The sequence below is a fragment of the Cervus elaphus genome, chromosome 33 (genome assembly GCF_910594005.1).
Source record: "Cervus elaphus chromosome 33, mCerEla1.1, whole genome shotgun sequence".
In the NCBI taxonomy this organism is placed as follows: Eukaryota; Metazoa; Chordata; class Mammalia; order Artiodactyla; family Cervidae; genus Cervus; species Cervus elaphus.
The window spans coordinates 36,441,814-36,457,850 of NC_057847.1; the positions used below are offsets into that span (position 1 = coordinate 36,441,814).

General features: G+C 37.1%; 1 protein-coding gene and 1 non-coding gene across 5 annotated transcripts in view; both read left to right on the forward strand.

The window, feature by feature from the left end:
• Positions 1–16,037, forward strand: part of KCNH7 (potassium voltage-gated channel subfamily H member 7) — a 498,938-nt gene that overhangs the window by 67,173 nt on the left and 415,728 nt on the right. The gene's annotated exons all lie outside the window — the stretch shown is intronic.
• LOC122688829 lies at positions 12,539–12,645 on the forward strand. Its single transcript, XR_006339575.1, has one exon. It is a non-coding gene; the product is annotated as a U6 spliceosomal RNA (small nuclear RNA).

Consider the following 16,037-nt stretch of genomic DNA (forward strand, 5'->3'; position numbering starts at 1 on the left):
TTTTTCAAAGTGTATCATCTACACATCTCTTACTCAGACTTACCAGCTATTAGCTCTTTGAGCTGCAACTTGAATGCACTCAATACGTTTAGAAAGGAGAAACTGAAGTCTGGAATCACTGATGAATAAATCAGACATTCATTTACATTTCAAATGGAAACATGCAGAAAGATTCTCTTTAATGTGGGTTTCTTAGGTTGTAGCTGTGATACTGAAGTACAAAAACTTTGCTGTGTTTTACTGACAACACCCTTTTGTAGTCATCATCTGAGAGATGTCACCTTTAGGGTATACAGTCAAAAGGATTTTTAAAATAAATTTAAAAGAGGATATTTATTCAATCTAGTCTCACACTGTCTTTCTTTCAAAGTGTTTGCTGAGGCATCAGATTAGCAAATACATCTCTGTCAACATCTGCTCTCATTTTCCGAATTGACAGCATTCGGAAGCAGAATTTGGGATTAGATGTTATTCTTAAACCTTGGATCAGCCTATAAAACCACATTCCGTCTGCTGCAGAAAAGCCTTTCTGAAAAAATCTCAAAACCTTATTGGCCTGAACCAAACACGTGCTGCAAAGGACTTAAGTTTACTTTACAAATTTGCCCAAACTTACTGATTTTAGCTAAGTTTATCAAATGTCAAAATAAACGGACAGTTTTTTGTAGATGGGCTAGATTGGGCAAGTTCAAGCACAGGAGCAGAGTCACTAATGACTTACGGGATAAAGGATTCATCATAAAAATTAGGCCTTCTACTATTGCAGAAGGAGCCGCGGAAGTGAAGGAAGGATAGTTGGCTCATCAGAGCAGAGAATCAATCTGAGATACCATGCATGTCAGCTACCAGGTTGGACTGCCAAGAGCAAGCTGGGGTGGGAGTCTATAGGCACTTATTAGCTCACCACCTCTGTGGCCTCACAGTGAAGCTCTCGGTGGTGGCTCCAGCCACTGTTGGATAACAGGACCAGTGACCAGGAAGATGCTAGATTGACCAGGAAGATGCTAGATGGGGAATGGAGGAGAGTTAGGACTGGCTGAAGTCTGCCTGGTACCTCTGCACCCGTCTACCACAGCATCTGATGATGAGACCCTCACAGAGTAATGACTACTGGACTGCCCTACTTCCACCTTCCAGGTCTCACACCTACTCCCCTTGTGGTCAGCTGTATTGGGTAGTCACACTAGAGAAAGGGGTTTGAGAAACACAGTTTCTAACTTAACCGGATACACAGTACAAATCATAGTATGCTCCATAATCCACGTTATGACGCCCGTTTCATTGCTGTCTTTGGTGAAGGATGTTTAATCTCTTTTTGAAGCTATTTGACTCATTTGACTTTATTCTGTTGTCAGAATAATTCAACAGAAACACTTGGAGCCATTGATTTTATTATTTCTTGGGTATTTTCTTCATTAAACCTCTCTAGTGGTTTTTCTATTTCTTTCTCAGTGTTTAAGCCAAAGAGTTTACAATGACCTAAAGGGTTCTGAAGCTTGGACTCCCGATGTCCTCTCTGACCTTATCCCCCAGGCTTCTCTCTCTCTTCCCTCATCCCAAGCACCCTGGCCCCCTCAAGGTTTTCTTGAAAAATGTCAGACATTCTCCTGCCTTAGTGCCTGTTCATTTGCCTTTCCTGGAATGCTTTTCTCCAAAATAGCCACATGACTCATTCCATCATTTCTTTCTGGTCTTTCTTCAAATATCAGCTTCTCAGAAAATCTTTTCATGACTATTTTATTTAAAATTGTACCTTGACTCCCTGTATATCTTTCCCGATCTATTTTTCTCATTGTCCTCTTAATTATTTAACAGACAATATAATATACTCCATATGTATTTAGTGTGCTATCTTTTCTCCCACTCTAGAATGTAAGCTCCATGAGGGCAGAAATTTGTGCCTGGTGCTTGATGAACAGGTAAGTCAGTAGGAACCCCACAAGTATTTGGTGAATATATTCAATGAAATAATCAGAGTCACAAAATCATTTGTTCTGTTCATAAAGATTGTGAGGGGTTTTGTATTTTGAATGCAAGGAGTCATTTTAAATGCCATATTTCAGAATTAATTACACTTGAAATATCTAGATTCCTATTAGTTTTTCATTCTGACCTTTTATTTCACTAATGATGAGACTTGAAGCATGAAGGAATGTTTGTTGAATTTACCTAGCTATCTAAATCTCTACCTTTATGACAGCCAATCACAAAAGGATTTTCTCAGTCCTGGTAAAAAATTTGGCCTCCTCTCAAAGCTCTAAATTAGTCACTTTTCTAAGTGATCGCCCTGAAATCTTAAAGATTGGCTTTGGTGACTTATGGGAAGGACAATTCAAAACCAGTTGTCTAGATTTACTGGTTGATTTCTTACATTGACTATGCAGCCACTAATTAATTGTTAGTAAACTGAAAGTGTGAGTGAATTGAACCTGGGTCTCCTGCACTGCAGATAGATTCTTTACCATCTGAGCCCCAGGGAAGCCCCAGTTTTTAGGGAACCCATGACCAAAATGAACTTATGTAAAAATTATATAACTATATCCAGAAACACCTTTACTTACTTATTATACCATTCTTCTGCTATTCCTTTCATTTTTTCCAATTTCAATCCAATTTTTATCTTCCTCATTCTCTTCTGCCACATTTAGTTGCTCCCGTTTTCCTAGTCATGAGCATCTGCACAAATAATGTTAAGAGATTTGCATTTGGGGTCAGTTAATAAACATAAGGACTTAATAAAAATGTGAACTAAAATTAACAACCCTAATTCACTCTCTTTGCTTTACCATTTACTGTAGTCTAACATTCTGAAAATTTTTATTTCCTTAAGTCTCATCTGTTTAAATAATAATAATAATAGATTCTATCTTCATGAGGATTAGATGAGTTAAGACATTTAGCACAATGCTGAAGACATAGCACACATTAAATCTGTGTTACAATCAGTGTTCAGATTATTGATACTGAAAATCAATATTTCAAAATTACAGATTATATGTGTACAGGTACATGTTTGGATATATAAACAAGATGTAATCTGTATTGAATATTTGAAGTTAATTGGACATGACAGTAATGAAATACTTAAGTCATCACACCAATTTATTACAGTCATTATACATAGCTATTAGCTATTTTTAACAGTTATTTCTTTTGAGAAAGGAGCAAATCATATTAATTTAAGGTAGTACCCTTTTCAAATTTTATATGTATAAGATTTTTGGTTTAATAAGTAGTTGAAATAGTGTCTTCTTCAGGAAGTACCATATTTAGAAATAGATTCTGTCCTCAAATTTGAGTTTGGAACTCTAAAACCCTTTTACAAGGATATAAGATCAGAGAAGAGGTCATTTTTTTCCATGCTTGGGAAAAAGTTAGTTCAGTTAAAAAGATGGGATAAAAATGATTTTGTAGAGTCTGAAAGTTGTGTTTGGATATTGTCACAAAACTGAGGTTACTCGTGTTTTATTTTTATTTCATCTCAAGAATCACATCTCAAAAAAGTGACTATTTCTCTCCTTCCCGTTAGGACTCAGTTACTGTTTTTATGTGTTTAGTGCACAACTACCCTTGCATTGGCACAAAACATCCTTTTTTATAGTAGCAAAATATTAGAAACTTTAAAAATCCTTTAGTGAAAAATTTGTTACATAAACAAGGCACAACTGTACAGTGAAATAGTATGCAGCCCTTAAAAAGGATCAGACAGCTCTTTGTGTACTTAAATGAAAATATCACTAAATATGTTATTGTGAAAATGGGAGGGAGGAGGGGAGGGATGTTCAAGTGGGAGGGGACATGAGTAAACCTATGGCCAATTCATGTTGATGTTTGGTAGAAAGCAACACAATACTATGAAGCTATTATCATTCAATTGAAAATAGAGAAAAAGAAAATACATTATTGTGGAAATGAAAGCACAGAAAAATCTGATTTATAAGCTATAACTTCTGTTGAGGAAAATATTTCTATGATTATATCTGTGTAATACAACCTTTAAGAAAGAGAATTGCTTTTCTGGAAACAAGGAAAATAGAGAGAGACTTATTTTTGTAGTTCATCATTAAAATGAATTAATAAGATAGCTTAAATTTGTTTTTACCGTCTCCTTGGATACATTTATATGGGTAATACTCTTGATATACTAATCAATCACACACTAGGAAGATTTTTTTTTTTTAACTCACAATTGAAATATATGGAAAGAGAAAACAGATATACACCTAGAAGAAATGGAGGCAATTGGGAGTGGAAGAGGAAGAGGGTTTAAAAGGACATGTGAGTTCGTTGAGAAATTACTTATGATACAGTTAATTAAGATAGGAAAGGAATAAAAGAGGCAAACAGTGACACTAGATTGTGCAGAATTCTTTGAGAGAGCAGGAGAGACCTTGTCAGTCAGTTTAGACACTCAGTCGTGTCCGACTCTTTGGGACCCCATGGACTGCAGAATGCCAGGCTTCCCTGTCCATCACCGACTCCCAGATCTTACTGAAACTCATGTCCATAGAGTTGATGATGCCATCCAACCATCTCATCCTCTGTCGTCCCCTTCTCCTCCTGCCTTCAATCTTTCCCAGCATCAGCGTCTTTTCCAATGAATCAGTTCTTCTCATCAGCTGGCCAAAGTATTGGAGTTTCAGCTTCAGCATCAGTCCTTCCAATGAATATTCAGGACTGATTTCCTTTAGAATGGACTGGTTGGATCTCCTTGCAATCCAAGAGACTCTCAAGAGTCTTCTCCAACACCACAGTTCAAAAGCATCAATTCTTTGGCACTCAGCTTTCTCTTAGTCCAACTCTCACATCAATACATGATTACTGGAAAAACAAAATCCAGCCTGCCCTCTTGTTTTAAGTTGTTTTATTGAACTATGACACACCCACTTATGTGAGTCTGTGCCTCATATTTTTAATATTGTCTGTGGTTACTTTTGCACAATTGATGGAGAGACTTTGTAGCCCACATGGCCTAAAATATTTTCTATCTGATTCTTTCCAGAAAAAAAACTTTGTCTACTTCTATATTAGAGGGAAAATATAGAGGTGTTGAAAGCTGTTAGCAAATGAAGTGGATTATGTGGAACATATAAAATGGTGTGTGTGTGTGTGTGTGTGTTATAAAAGAAATCAACCCTGAATATTATTGGAAAGACTGTTGCTGAAGCTATAGCTCCAATACTTCAGGCACTTGATGCAAAGAGCCAACTCACTGGAAAAGACCCTGATGCTGGGAAAGATTGAGAAGAAGGTGGCAGAGGATGAGAGTATGAGATGGTTGCAAGGCATCACCAACTCAACGGACATGAATCTGAGCAAATTTGGGAGGTAGTGAAGGACAGGGAAGCTTGACGTGCTGCAGGTCATAGGGTCACAAAGAGTCAACTGTAACTGAATAACTCTATCTGTATAGACATAGATGTTTATGAGCCAGTTAGCGTTGTTCATGCAGGATGAATTTATAGGGAATTACTGAGCTTCCCTAATAGCTCAGTTGGTAAAGAATCTGCCTGCAATAAAGGAGACCCCGGTTTGATTCCTGGGTCAGGAATATCCCCTGGAGAAGGGACAGGCTACCCACTCCAGTACTCTTGAGGTTCCCTTGTAGTTCATCTGGTAAAGAATCCGTCTGCAATGCAGGAGACCTGGGTTTGATCCCTCAGTTGGGAAGATCCCCTGGAGAAGGGAAAGGCTACCACTCCAGTATTCTGGCCTGGAGAATTCCATGGACTGTTTAGCCCATGGGGTTGCAAAGAGTTGAACACAACTGAGCAACTTTCACATTCATTCACTTTCATGCTGCTATTGCACGAAAGAAGTGGTGGGAACCTCGCCAGGGTAGGACTAGGCAGGAAGGGATAGGAGTGAACTTAGGAATTGACAGAAGGCAGTTGTGGAAGAACATCCAAGGCTGATCCAAAGGACCATGGTGAATGAGTGAAGACATTAGAAAGCCAAGAAAGGAAACACTATAGAGGAAGATGGAGATTTATTTTAGAAATAAATGATGTATTAAATATGGCACAGTGGGAAGAGCATAGACTTCAGATCTGCTATCTGGGTTCGAGTTCTAGCTCTTCTACTTGTATACATGAGACCAGGGAAAAATAACCTTTTCCAGACTGTTTCCTTTTCTGTAACATGAGGGTAATGGTGTCTGCACTGGAGGGTTTTGAGGAGGTCAAATGAGATGACATACACTTAGCATTGTACTTGGGACGTGTTAGGTAATTGTAGTGATAATAAGTTATTCTTATTATTGCTCATAAAGTTGTTATATTTCAAAGGACTATGGAAATTAGGCCATCATTATAAGTATTACATTACATTCAAAGGAAATTTCATTTTCATGTGTGTCAAAAGTGAACCTCTGGTTTCACTTTGGCCTATTTCTTGTTATTCAATCATCTCTTTTTATACTTTGTTTCTTAATAGACAGATAGACAATTTGTCATGTAAATGCCCAAGTTGGAAACTTTCTAGCATGATATCAATTTCTTTGGCATTGAAGAATAAATTAAAATGATTTATTAGCATTACAGAATTATTTGTTGTAATTAGTATAATTTTAAAAGAATTAAGTGGATTATTCTCTGCTGAAAATTTAGTATTCCAACTTCACAGTTATTTTTATTTTTAATAAATGCTTTAACCTCATCATTTTTCTTTCTGCATCTACCCTAGGACATAATTAGATTGGCATAGCCACCTTCCTAGTCAACCAAGAATTCCTCTAGACAAATTTTTGTCTTTTTGAGGTTCTAAACCTTACTGGTCATTCTGTATGTTTGTTACATATTACCCATGAATCAAATAGCAAGATCAAGATTAAACATGGATGATGTAAATAATATACAGGGTTAGGGTTAATATAGAGGATTAGGGTTAATGTAAATGTTAGTGAAGAGGTCTTATATTTACATGAATGGTCATATGTACAGTTTAAAGGCTTTTAAGGTATTAAGCACATATACACATTCACACCCATATAATTAGACATTTAGGAAGTACATTAGACATTTAGGAAATAAAAAGAATACTTTTTCTTTCCTACCTGATGTAGAAATGAATTGAGAATTAGTTGGAATGGTCAAATAACTTGGTCAATTTTATTACTGATGAAAACTAGATTTGGCTTTTTTTGTGGTGGTTCAGTTGCTCAGTCATGTCTGACTCTTCACAACCCCAAGGACTGCAGCATGCCAGGCTTCCCTGTCCTTCACCATCTCCTGGAGGTTGCTCAAATTCATGTCTATTGAGTTGGTGATGCCATCCAACCATCTAGTCCTCTGTTGCCCCATTCTCCTACTGCCTTCTACCTTTCTTAGCATCAGGTCTTTTCCAGTGAGTTGGCTCTTTGCATCAGGTGCCCAAAGTATTGAAGCTTCAGCTTCGGCATCAGTCCTTCCAATGAATATTCAAATAAGATTTCACTTGGATGCAAGCAAATAGACCTAAGGATACCTCTTGTTAATTTGAACCTTAGACATTGACACTTAGTAGAGGCGTGAAAGGTCAAGAGTGTTCATCTAAAGAAAATTTCTCCACATGGAAACATTAAGTGTAAGGGAGTAAGTGTGCACCCAGAACATCACTTTGTTCTCAGAACTCTTTCTGACCTTTAGACATATGTGAGTATGAGACTAGCAAGCTTAATGCCCCCAGGTTATTCTGAAGCAAAGAAATGTGGTGTTTATGTCAGTCCATTTTTATACTGTCTTTTTTTATCGGGTCTCCTCTAGTGTACTTTTTTATGTGTAAAGTATTTTCAGTTGTCCTGAATTCTGATGTATCACACCACTGACATTGGTATTTATTTTATTGCTAATCTTTTATCCCTCATGCAGGCATAGTTTCACTTATTGTATGATTTCACCTTGATGAGTTCTCTGCTGGCTCACTGAGCACTCATCCTCTTGTTTTATATATACATTACTGTCTTTAGTGCATTTTGATTTATCTTTTTAAGCAGTTGGCAGTGGGTTTAAACTTACTGCTATACTCTTTGTTAATTTCAAAGCTTTCTTGGTGCACATGTTGGGTTTGTATTTAATGATCCTTTTACCTGCCAACAAGGATCATTATATAGGCCAAATTTATTTTTTAACAAATAACAAGAACTAGTCTTAGAAAAAAAGGATGTCTGTTTTAAAATCTATTTCAATTTAATGTTATATTCAGTATGATAATTCATGAAGGTTAACTTAATTATGTCACAAGTTTACCTTGTTTCACACAAGGAACCAAATACAGTTCCTAGTAGGTCTTCTCTATTGGACCCTGTTGTAAATTTACTCAGAGCCATGGATTTTAACCAGAGTTTAACGCTGGTTAAAATCCATGGCTCTGCTACTGTCCTTAAGGCCTTTGATAAGTTGCTTCCTTTTACTGAGACTGGCAGTTTTCTTCTTTATGAGGATGGTACAAACCTCACAAAGTTTCTGGAGAGTAAAATGTGGTAATATAATTAGTATATATTAAGTACTTAAAATAATGCTTAGCATATATAAGACATACTAGTCTCCTCACCTTTAATATTTAGCCTCTTACTTTTAATGCCACTAAAAGAAAATACTGTGTGGATGATACTTGTTTAGTGAACAGCAGAATGATAGTAAAGATTCCAGAATCCCATTTTAAGATAAATCACAAGGCTTATATATATGGGGCCTGAGATGGTGAGTGGACACTGGGCTCCAAGTACAACTCCAACAACAGAGGACTGAAAACAAGGATCGAGGGAGAGACAGTAGTTTTTAAGGGTTTATATAGGAAGCTTTTGTGGACTAACTGGCCCCCCTGCCTGTACCTTGCCTGAGCCAGGAAGTTACTTCATATTCATCTGCTGTGTTGTTGTTGCTCATTTACTCATCATCTCTGACTCTTTGTCACCACATGGACTGCAGCATGCCCAGGCTTCCCTGCCCTTCACTGTCCTCCAGAGTTTGCTCAAACTCATGTCCATTGAGTCAGTGTATGGCCTTAATTAAAGTTAAAGAATGAGAATGAAGAATGAGAGACAAAATTACACATAGATATCTCAAGTAAAAATGAGGGTGAAACAGTAGCAGATATTATAAGAACATGAGAGTAAATCCCACTGACATCCAAAAAGTACAGTCAGACCCTATGGAAGAGGAAATCAGGAATCACTAAGTCCTAGCCTGAACTACTCTCTCTCTCAGAGGTTACATGGTTTCCATCTTCTGTCCTTTCTTCCTTCTCTTCTGTTTCCCAGACTACCCTCTGAAACTCCCCTCTCTCCTTTGCTTTCTTTTTCCTCATTCCCTCTCTCTCTTCTCTTTTTCTCACCTCTGCCTTTTTTCTTTCTCTTTCTCTCTCTCTCTCCCCCTCATAAACCCAGTATTTTTCACTTGTAGTTGGTTCAACATGCCGTCTTTAAATCAATATATCTTTTTAGCCCATTACCCAAGAATATAATTGGCTCAGTATTTCACTATTGTAAGTACAATTCCCAGAGAGGAGCAGGTTTTACCTGGATCATTTGTATGAGCCAATGGATTGGCCTTCCTAGGTATGAAACTCAGCATACTTGAAACTATATGAGTATGTTCCTTAGGAAGGTATCAGTTGTTTTCCTACAGCTTCATGCACAAGTGTTCATCAAACTGGAAGCTCTTGGAAGCCCTTACAATCAGGAATTTATGCAGGCTTCCTCATGTAAGAGTGATCAATTATTAACTCCATTTCTAGCCCATCCCCTGTCTCTGGAGAATGAGGGGTGTTGGCTTGGTCTTTCTGGTGACCAGCCCCATCTAGGAATTACCTGCAAGCCCACCCAGTATTTCATCATTTAGGAATTCATAAGGGTTTAGGAGCCCTGTGTCAGGGACTGGGAACCAAGACCAATGTTTATTTTATTTTTTATTATCTCACAGCCACATAGAGTCAAATGTTTTCATCCAAGTCCTTCACTCTGCCCACTCTCTGTTGAGTACAAAAGATCTCTCCACTTCTGATCCTTGTTTTGCTGATCATTATAAGAGCAAGTGATAAAATCAGTGCAATATAAGAAAATAAAAAGAGAACAAGAATTTATTCAAGTTTAAGGTTAAAATTGAATATAAAATAAAATATTTTAAGTACTTATTTAAAAATGAGGAAATTAAGAGAAAAAGACTATAGGAAGAACTCGGACCCAGGAGGAAAATTAACCAGGTACAGTTGTATATAAGTGCATATGAAAGGTCACTATAGTGACTGAGGTGAACTGATCAGATTGAGACTTGGTAACAGTCACTTGGAAAAAGATAGTTCAGAGCTTCAGGGAGAATGATTAGGCTAGTCCTGTGTAGGGACCAATTTTTCCTGTTTTCAGAAAGAGTGTTTGTTTTTCTTCTCTGAGGTGTCTGTGTCTCTTTCCTCCACTATATAAACTTCTCAAAGACAAGAATGGAATCTTTCACTTTGGCACACAATAAACAAATAAATGCACTGAATTTGTTGAAGTAGGAGAAAGAAGAGCTTATCCCCAAGGGCTCAGCAGTAAAGAATCGCCTGCAGTAGAAGATCAAGAGGAGACATGATTGGATCGCTGGGTCAGGAAGATACCCTGGAGTAGGGCATGGCAACTCACTCCAGTATTCTTGCCTGGAGGCACTCCATGGACAGATGAGCCTGGCAGGCTAGATTCCTTAGGTTCACAAAGAGTTGGACACAACTGAAGTGACTTAGCACACATGCATGCAGGAGAAAGAAAAGAGAGGCAAAAATCTGGAGATGTCAAAATTAGAATCATTTTTAGTTTAATTATAGTCCTAATTGAGCTCTAATATTGATTTGTTGAAGAAGGAAAAAAGAAGGGCTTCTCTGGTTGCTCAGACCATAAAGAATCTGCCTGAAATGTGGACACCCAGGTTCGACCCCTGGGTGGGGAAGATCTGCTGGAGAAGGAAATGGCAACCCAATCCAGTATTCTTGCCTGGAGAATCCCATGAACAGAGGAGCCTGGTGGGCTGCACAGACCATGGCTCGCACAGAGTTGGACACGACTGAGCGATAATTTTTTCTTGATCCTGTGGGCTTTGAGGATCTTAAGTGTGAAATAGATTGATGTGTTTGTGGCTGTATCTTAGCTGGCTACTCTGGTACTTGCTTGACTTTAACAATACCTGTGGCCAGTGACCAGTGGGGGAAAAGAAGGCAGCTTTAATAAATACTCCAAGAGGAAAAACTATATTATTTTGAATGAATCAAAGCATGAAATATATATACTGAGCTAGGAAAGAATTTCATTGTCATGAAGTCAAAAGGTGATATAATTGATGTTACTGGAAAAGTTGGAAATAAAAGACCGTAATGATCTAAAAATGAATGCAATGGGAAGGACATAACATGATGGAAAAGAACAGCTTTTTAGTCAGAAAATCTGGGTTCATGTTCAAATTTTCCTAGGATATTGGCTATGATCTTTGCAACCGTCAGTTTTTTCATCTTTAAAATAGAGGAAATACTAATATTTTACTTATTTATTGTCACGATTAATTAAATGTGATGATGCTTTCTTTTTTAAGATCTATTTGGATTCAAGAACCTGAAATCCACTTACTAACTCAAATAAAATAAGAATATATTTTTAAAAGAAATAAGGAAATTAAAGGCTAATCCAAAGAAGTATAGCTTTTCTCATAAAATTAGAAAGTCACTGTGACTATTCTCCTTATCTGCCTCTTTCTCTCCCTATGATCTTGTGTTTGTCATCAAGTCATTTCTCTGAATTTCTGTGGCATTCTTTTTTTGTTGTTTTTTTAGCCAGGAGTAATATAAAATCTAATTAGAACAAGTTCATTAACTTATATAACAAAAAGTTTTGAGGTAGAACAGATCCAGAGTTGGTAACTCAACAGCTTTGCTATGCCATCATGGACCCAGCTTGTTATTTTTATGCTTGTCTACCTCAGCTTATAGGCTTCTCCTCTTAAGCTGGTCACTTCCAGGATCCCTAGGTAGATACCTCAGTCTTAAGCGTCAGCTGTCTACAAAAAGAAAACGGGTTGTCTTTCTTACAGGTTTCTTTTGAAGAGCAATGACTACTCATTAGGTATTCTCAGTGATAATTTTGTTTGTAAACTATATGTGTGTTAGTCACTCAAGTGTGTCTGACTCTTTGTAACCCCATGGAGTGTAGCCCACAGGTTCCTCTGTCCATGGAATTCTCTAGGCAAGAATACTGGAGTGGGTTGCCATTCCCTTCTCCAGAGGATCTTCCTGATCCAGGGATTGAACTCAGGCCTCCTGCATTGCATGCAGATTCTTCACCATCTGAGCCACCAGAGAAGGTGTAAACTATATAGCAATGTACAAATAGTTTTGAATACATTCTATTGATGTATTCTGATAGAAATACGCTGAAGATTAAATGTATGACATTTTTTAAAAAGTGTGAAATCAGATAAAAAGTTGCAAAAAATCTGAATTTCACTCTGAGACTTACTTCATTGATAGATAAGAATTTATACAATCATTTATAAACTGTTTATAGATTTGTAGAAATTTTATACATTTAAAATACCTTTCAGTGCTCGCTTCGGCAGCACATATACTGGAATTGGAACGATACAGAGAAGATTAGCATGGCCCCTGCGCAAGGATGACACGCAAATTCGTGAAGCGTTCCATATTTTTTTTAGAAAAAGAAAAAAAAAAAACCTTTCATATTAAAGTTGATCATAATAGTTGCTATAGGGAACTCTAAATTGAATAAAAAATATACCTAAAACTATCACAAGGCAGTCAGAAATAAACAAGAATAAGAGTGACATAAAGTCAAATGTAAGTGCCAGAGGATGGGCCAAGGAGGTCTACCTTAATAGAAGGGTGAGAATTAAGAAAAACTTTATAAAGTGGCATTTGATCTCAAGAAGTTAGGACAGAGGATAAGCTGCACATGCAGGGGGGGCAGAGTAAACAAAGACTTGCAAAAAGCAGAGTTTTAAATCCATGAATTATGTTAGGAGATCATCAGAAATTTTATTTTACAATGAAAATAACAGTAACAGTTAACCTGGATTTTGATCCAGTAATGTCCTATGGGTCAGGTTAAGAAGTTTCAGTTGTATATTTGGAAGCCAGAAACTATCAAGTTACTTGAGGAAGACAGTAACGTGTTTGGGGAAAAGAGTTGATCTGCAATATGTTGGGGAACTTGGAGCTCTGGAGGCTCTCTGCAGTAGTTTGAGCAAATTCATGTTATTTCAACTAGAGTTGAATAGGAATGAAAATGAGAGCTCAAATCCATGAGACAGCTCCAGGTTGTAAAGGTATAAAACTTAATAGGCTTAATAACTTTCAAGCCTTGGGAACTGGAAAAAAGGTAATGCCTTTACTAGAAATATGGTAGAAGGAAGAGAAATTTGGAAAATGAAATGAGTTATTAAGATTTGGGTCCAACGCCTTTGAGATATTGAAAAGAACTTCAGTGATAAATTTGGAAAATCCAGGTCTGGAGTTTGAGAGAAAATTTGACTAAGTTTAGAGATTTTAATGTTGATGATAAAAAAGAATATAAGAAGATAAAAGGGAAATCAAAACATTTAAAGATAAAAAAATATTAAACACGGGTTCCTTTCTCTTAATAATATATGTTATTGTAACAGCATCCTATGATATTTGCAGTTTCTGCATGAATTTTTACGTCTTGTTTTAGTTGATTCTTTTAGAAATGTGTCCCAAAGGTGTTAACATCATTATTTTACAGTTTGTGAGACTTATGCTCAAAGAGATTAGATAATTCACCCCAAATTGAACAGTCCAAAGGCACAGAAATTGTAATACTTGCTTATTTTAGGACTCAGAATATCACCTTTAGTTAATTCTATATGGAAATAACTGAAGCTAATACAAAATCTTTGGGTTCAAAAATATTGTTAAATAAGTGAAATAAATGTGTATATTCATGAGATCTAATAATAATGCAGGACTTCTATATTTAATGAAATATTCTAAACATCTTTGCTGTTTCCTTCCAATATGAATCAATCAAAGTTTATTCATTCCGATTCAGTGCAGTATCAGGATAAAATGAGTTGTTTGCTGTGAAAATTCATAAGCAAATACACAGTCAAATTGACATGAACTGAGGCCTGAGATATAGCATGTGGGATACCTACCATTTGCAAATTAAACCAACCAAATATTTCATGGATTTTACTAAAATTCAAAGTTTAAAAGCACTTTGTTAGACAGAGTATGAGTAAGTTTTAATTTAGAAACAAGAGCATCACTTTGATTTCTTATTGCACTTTTCCAAAATCCCAAAGGGTTAGAAAAAAGTAGTAAACCTATGTTCAATATCAATTTGCTTATAAGGACATCTGTGTCTTCTGCTTTGCTTATTTGCATCTTAATTTTTGTATTTACAAAATTTGACTACTCAACCGGCAGATGCCTTTTTTAATGCATTATTTTTAACCCATTGGGTTTCTACTTTATACCATGTACTTACGGATATATGTATATATATGTATAGTTTTACAGGTGGTTCAGTGGTAAAGAATTCACCTGCCAATGCAGGATACATGGGTTCGATCCTTGGGTCAGGAAGATCCCCTGGAGTAGGAAATGGCTACCCACTCCAGTATTCTTACCTGGGAAATCCCATGGACAGAGGAGCTTGGCGGACTACAATTCATGGGGTCACAGAGTTGGACATCACTGAATGACTGAGTATACACACACATATATGTGTATGTGAGTATATACATATATGTATATATATAACTAGATATGTATATATGCATGTATATTTGTGTGTATAATATATATGTGTGTGTTTTTATATATGTTGTAAGGTACTTGTTTCTTAAAACTACATTTTTACACAGATAGGTGAATAGGGCATTTGCTTCTTAGAATGAAACCACATTTTTCTCTACCTTTCCCTTGGAGATGACCCATCTTTACTAGTAAGGCCTATAGAAGGCCTTAGTAGGCTGGTTTTAAGGGCAGTAGGTGTTCGCAACATTTATGAATATTCATTAATTTGTATTGAGCAGCAATTCAACTTTGTAAATGGTTGCTGCCAGAAAAAGCTCCAATTAGAGGAATTAATTAGGACTTGGAAAGGTGAGCAGGGATTTGTAAGCATTTGGAAGGAGTGCTGTTTCCTGTTGAGAAAAATACCTCCCAGAGAGCTTGAGCTACAGGTTGCCTGTAGACCAGGTAGAAAGATAATGGAGGGTTTCAAGTCCCAAGGGCACAGAAGAGGGGAGATCTGTTGCCCAAGTTAGCTCAAGGCATCTTGCAGATCACAGCACACCTAGGTCTTTGCTTGGTGGAATTTATCTTTTAAAAGATCTTGTTCCCAACATTCAAAACCCACGTTTAACCCCAGTATAAAGTTCAACTCATTTAAACAAGAATGATCTGATATGGAAACTATTTTCCATAGTCAGCGTGCTGCTTCTTTCCTCTGGGTTACCTCCATAATATCCCTGCCACCAGAAGCCCAAAGGAAGCAGCTGTTCTGAATATGTACAAACAAAAGAAGCTGTTACTATAGCAACCATAGAACTCTGTGGGAAAGCTCTCCTTTAATACTGGCCAATCGCTCCTCTCTTCACCCTCCCTCTTTTCCTTTCCTGCACCAGTGTAGACTGCCCTTGGACAAAAAACATGATTGGTGATTTGACTGCACCTGAGGGGGTGGAGCAGGGTGAATGAACACTTCACTTTGCATTTACACTTTGCAAGAGCTGGAAGACTTGCTCCTGGCCAAAGCTTATGAAAGGGCTGCAGAATTGATACTGGACCACCTGCTTGCTTGATTCCCTTGATTCTTCTTTATCCTTCTTAAAAATACTGCTGGTCTCTCACTTTCTACATTGATGAAACAATGTTGTCTCTTTCACTTCTGCTTTTTGTATCAGCTTTTCTCCCATGTCCATGTGCCTGGAGCCCACAAGCATGGCTGAATACCACCTGTAGACTGTTAATTCCACAGTTGCTACTGAAATGTATGAAAGATAAGGACAATTTTGTTTTCAGAGGTAAAGGAGTGGTGCTAGATACTCAAGGTT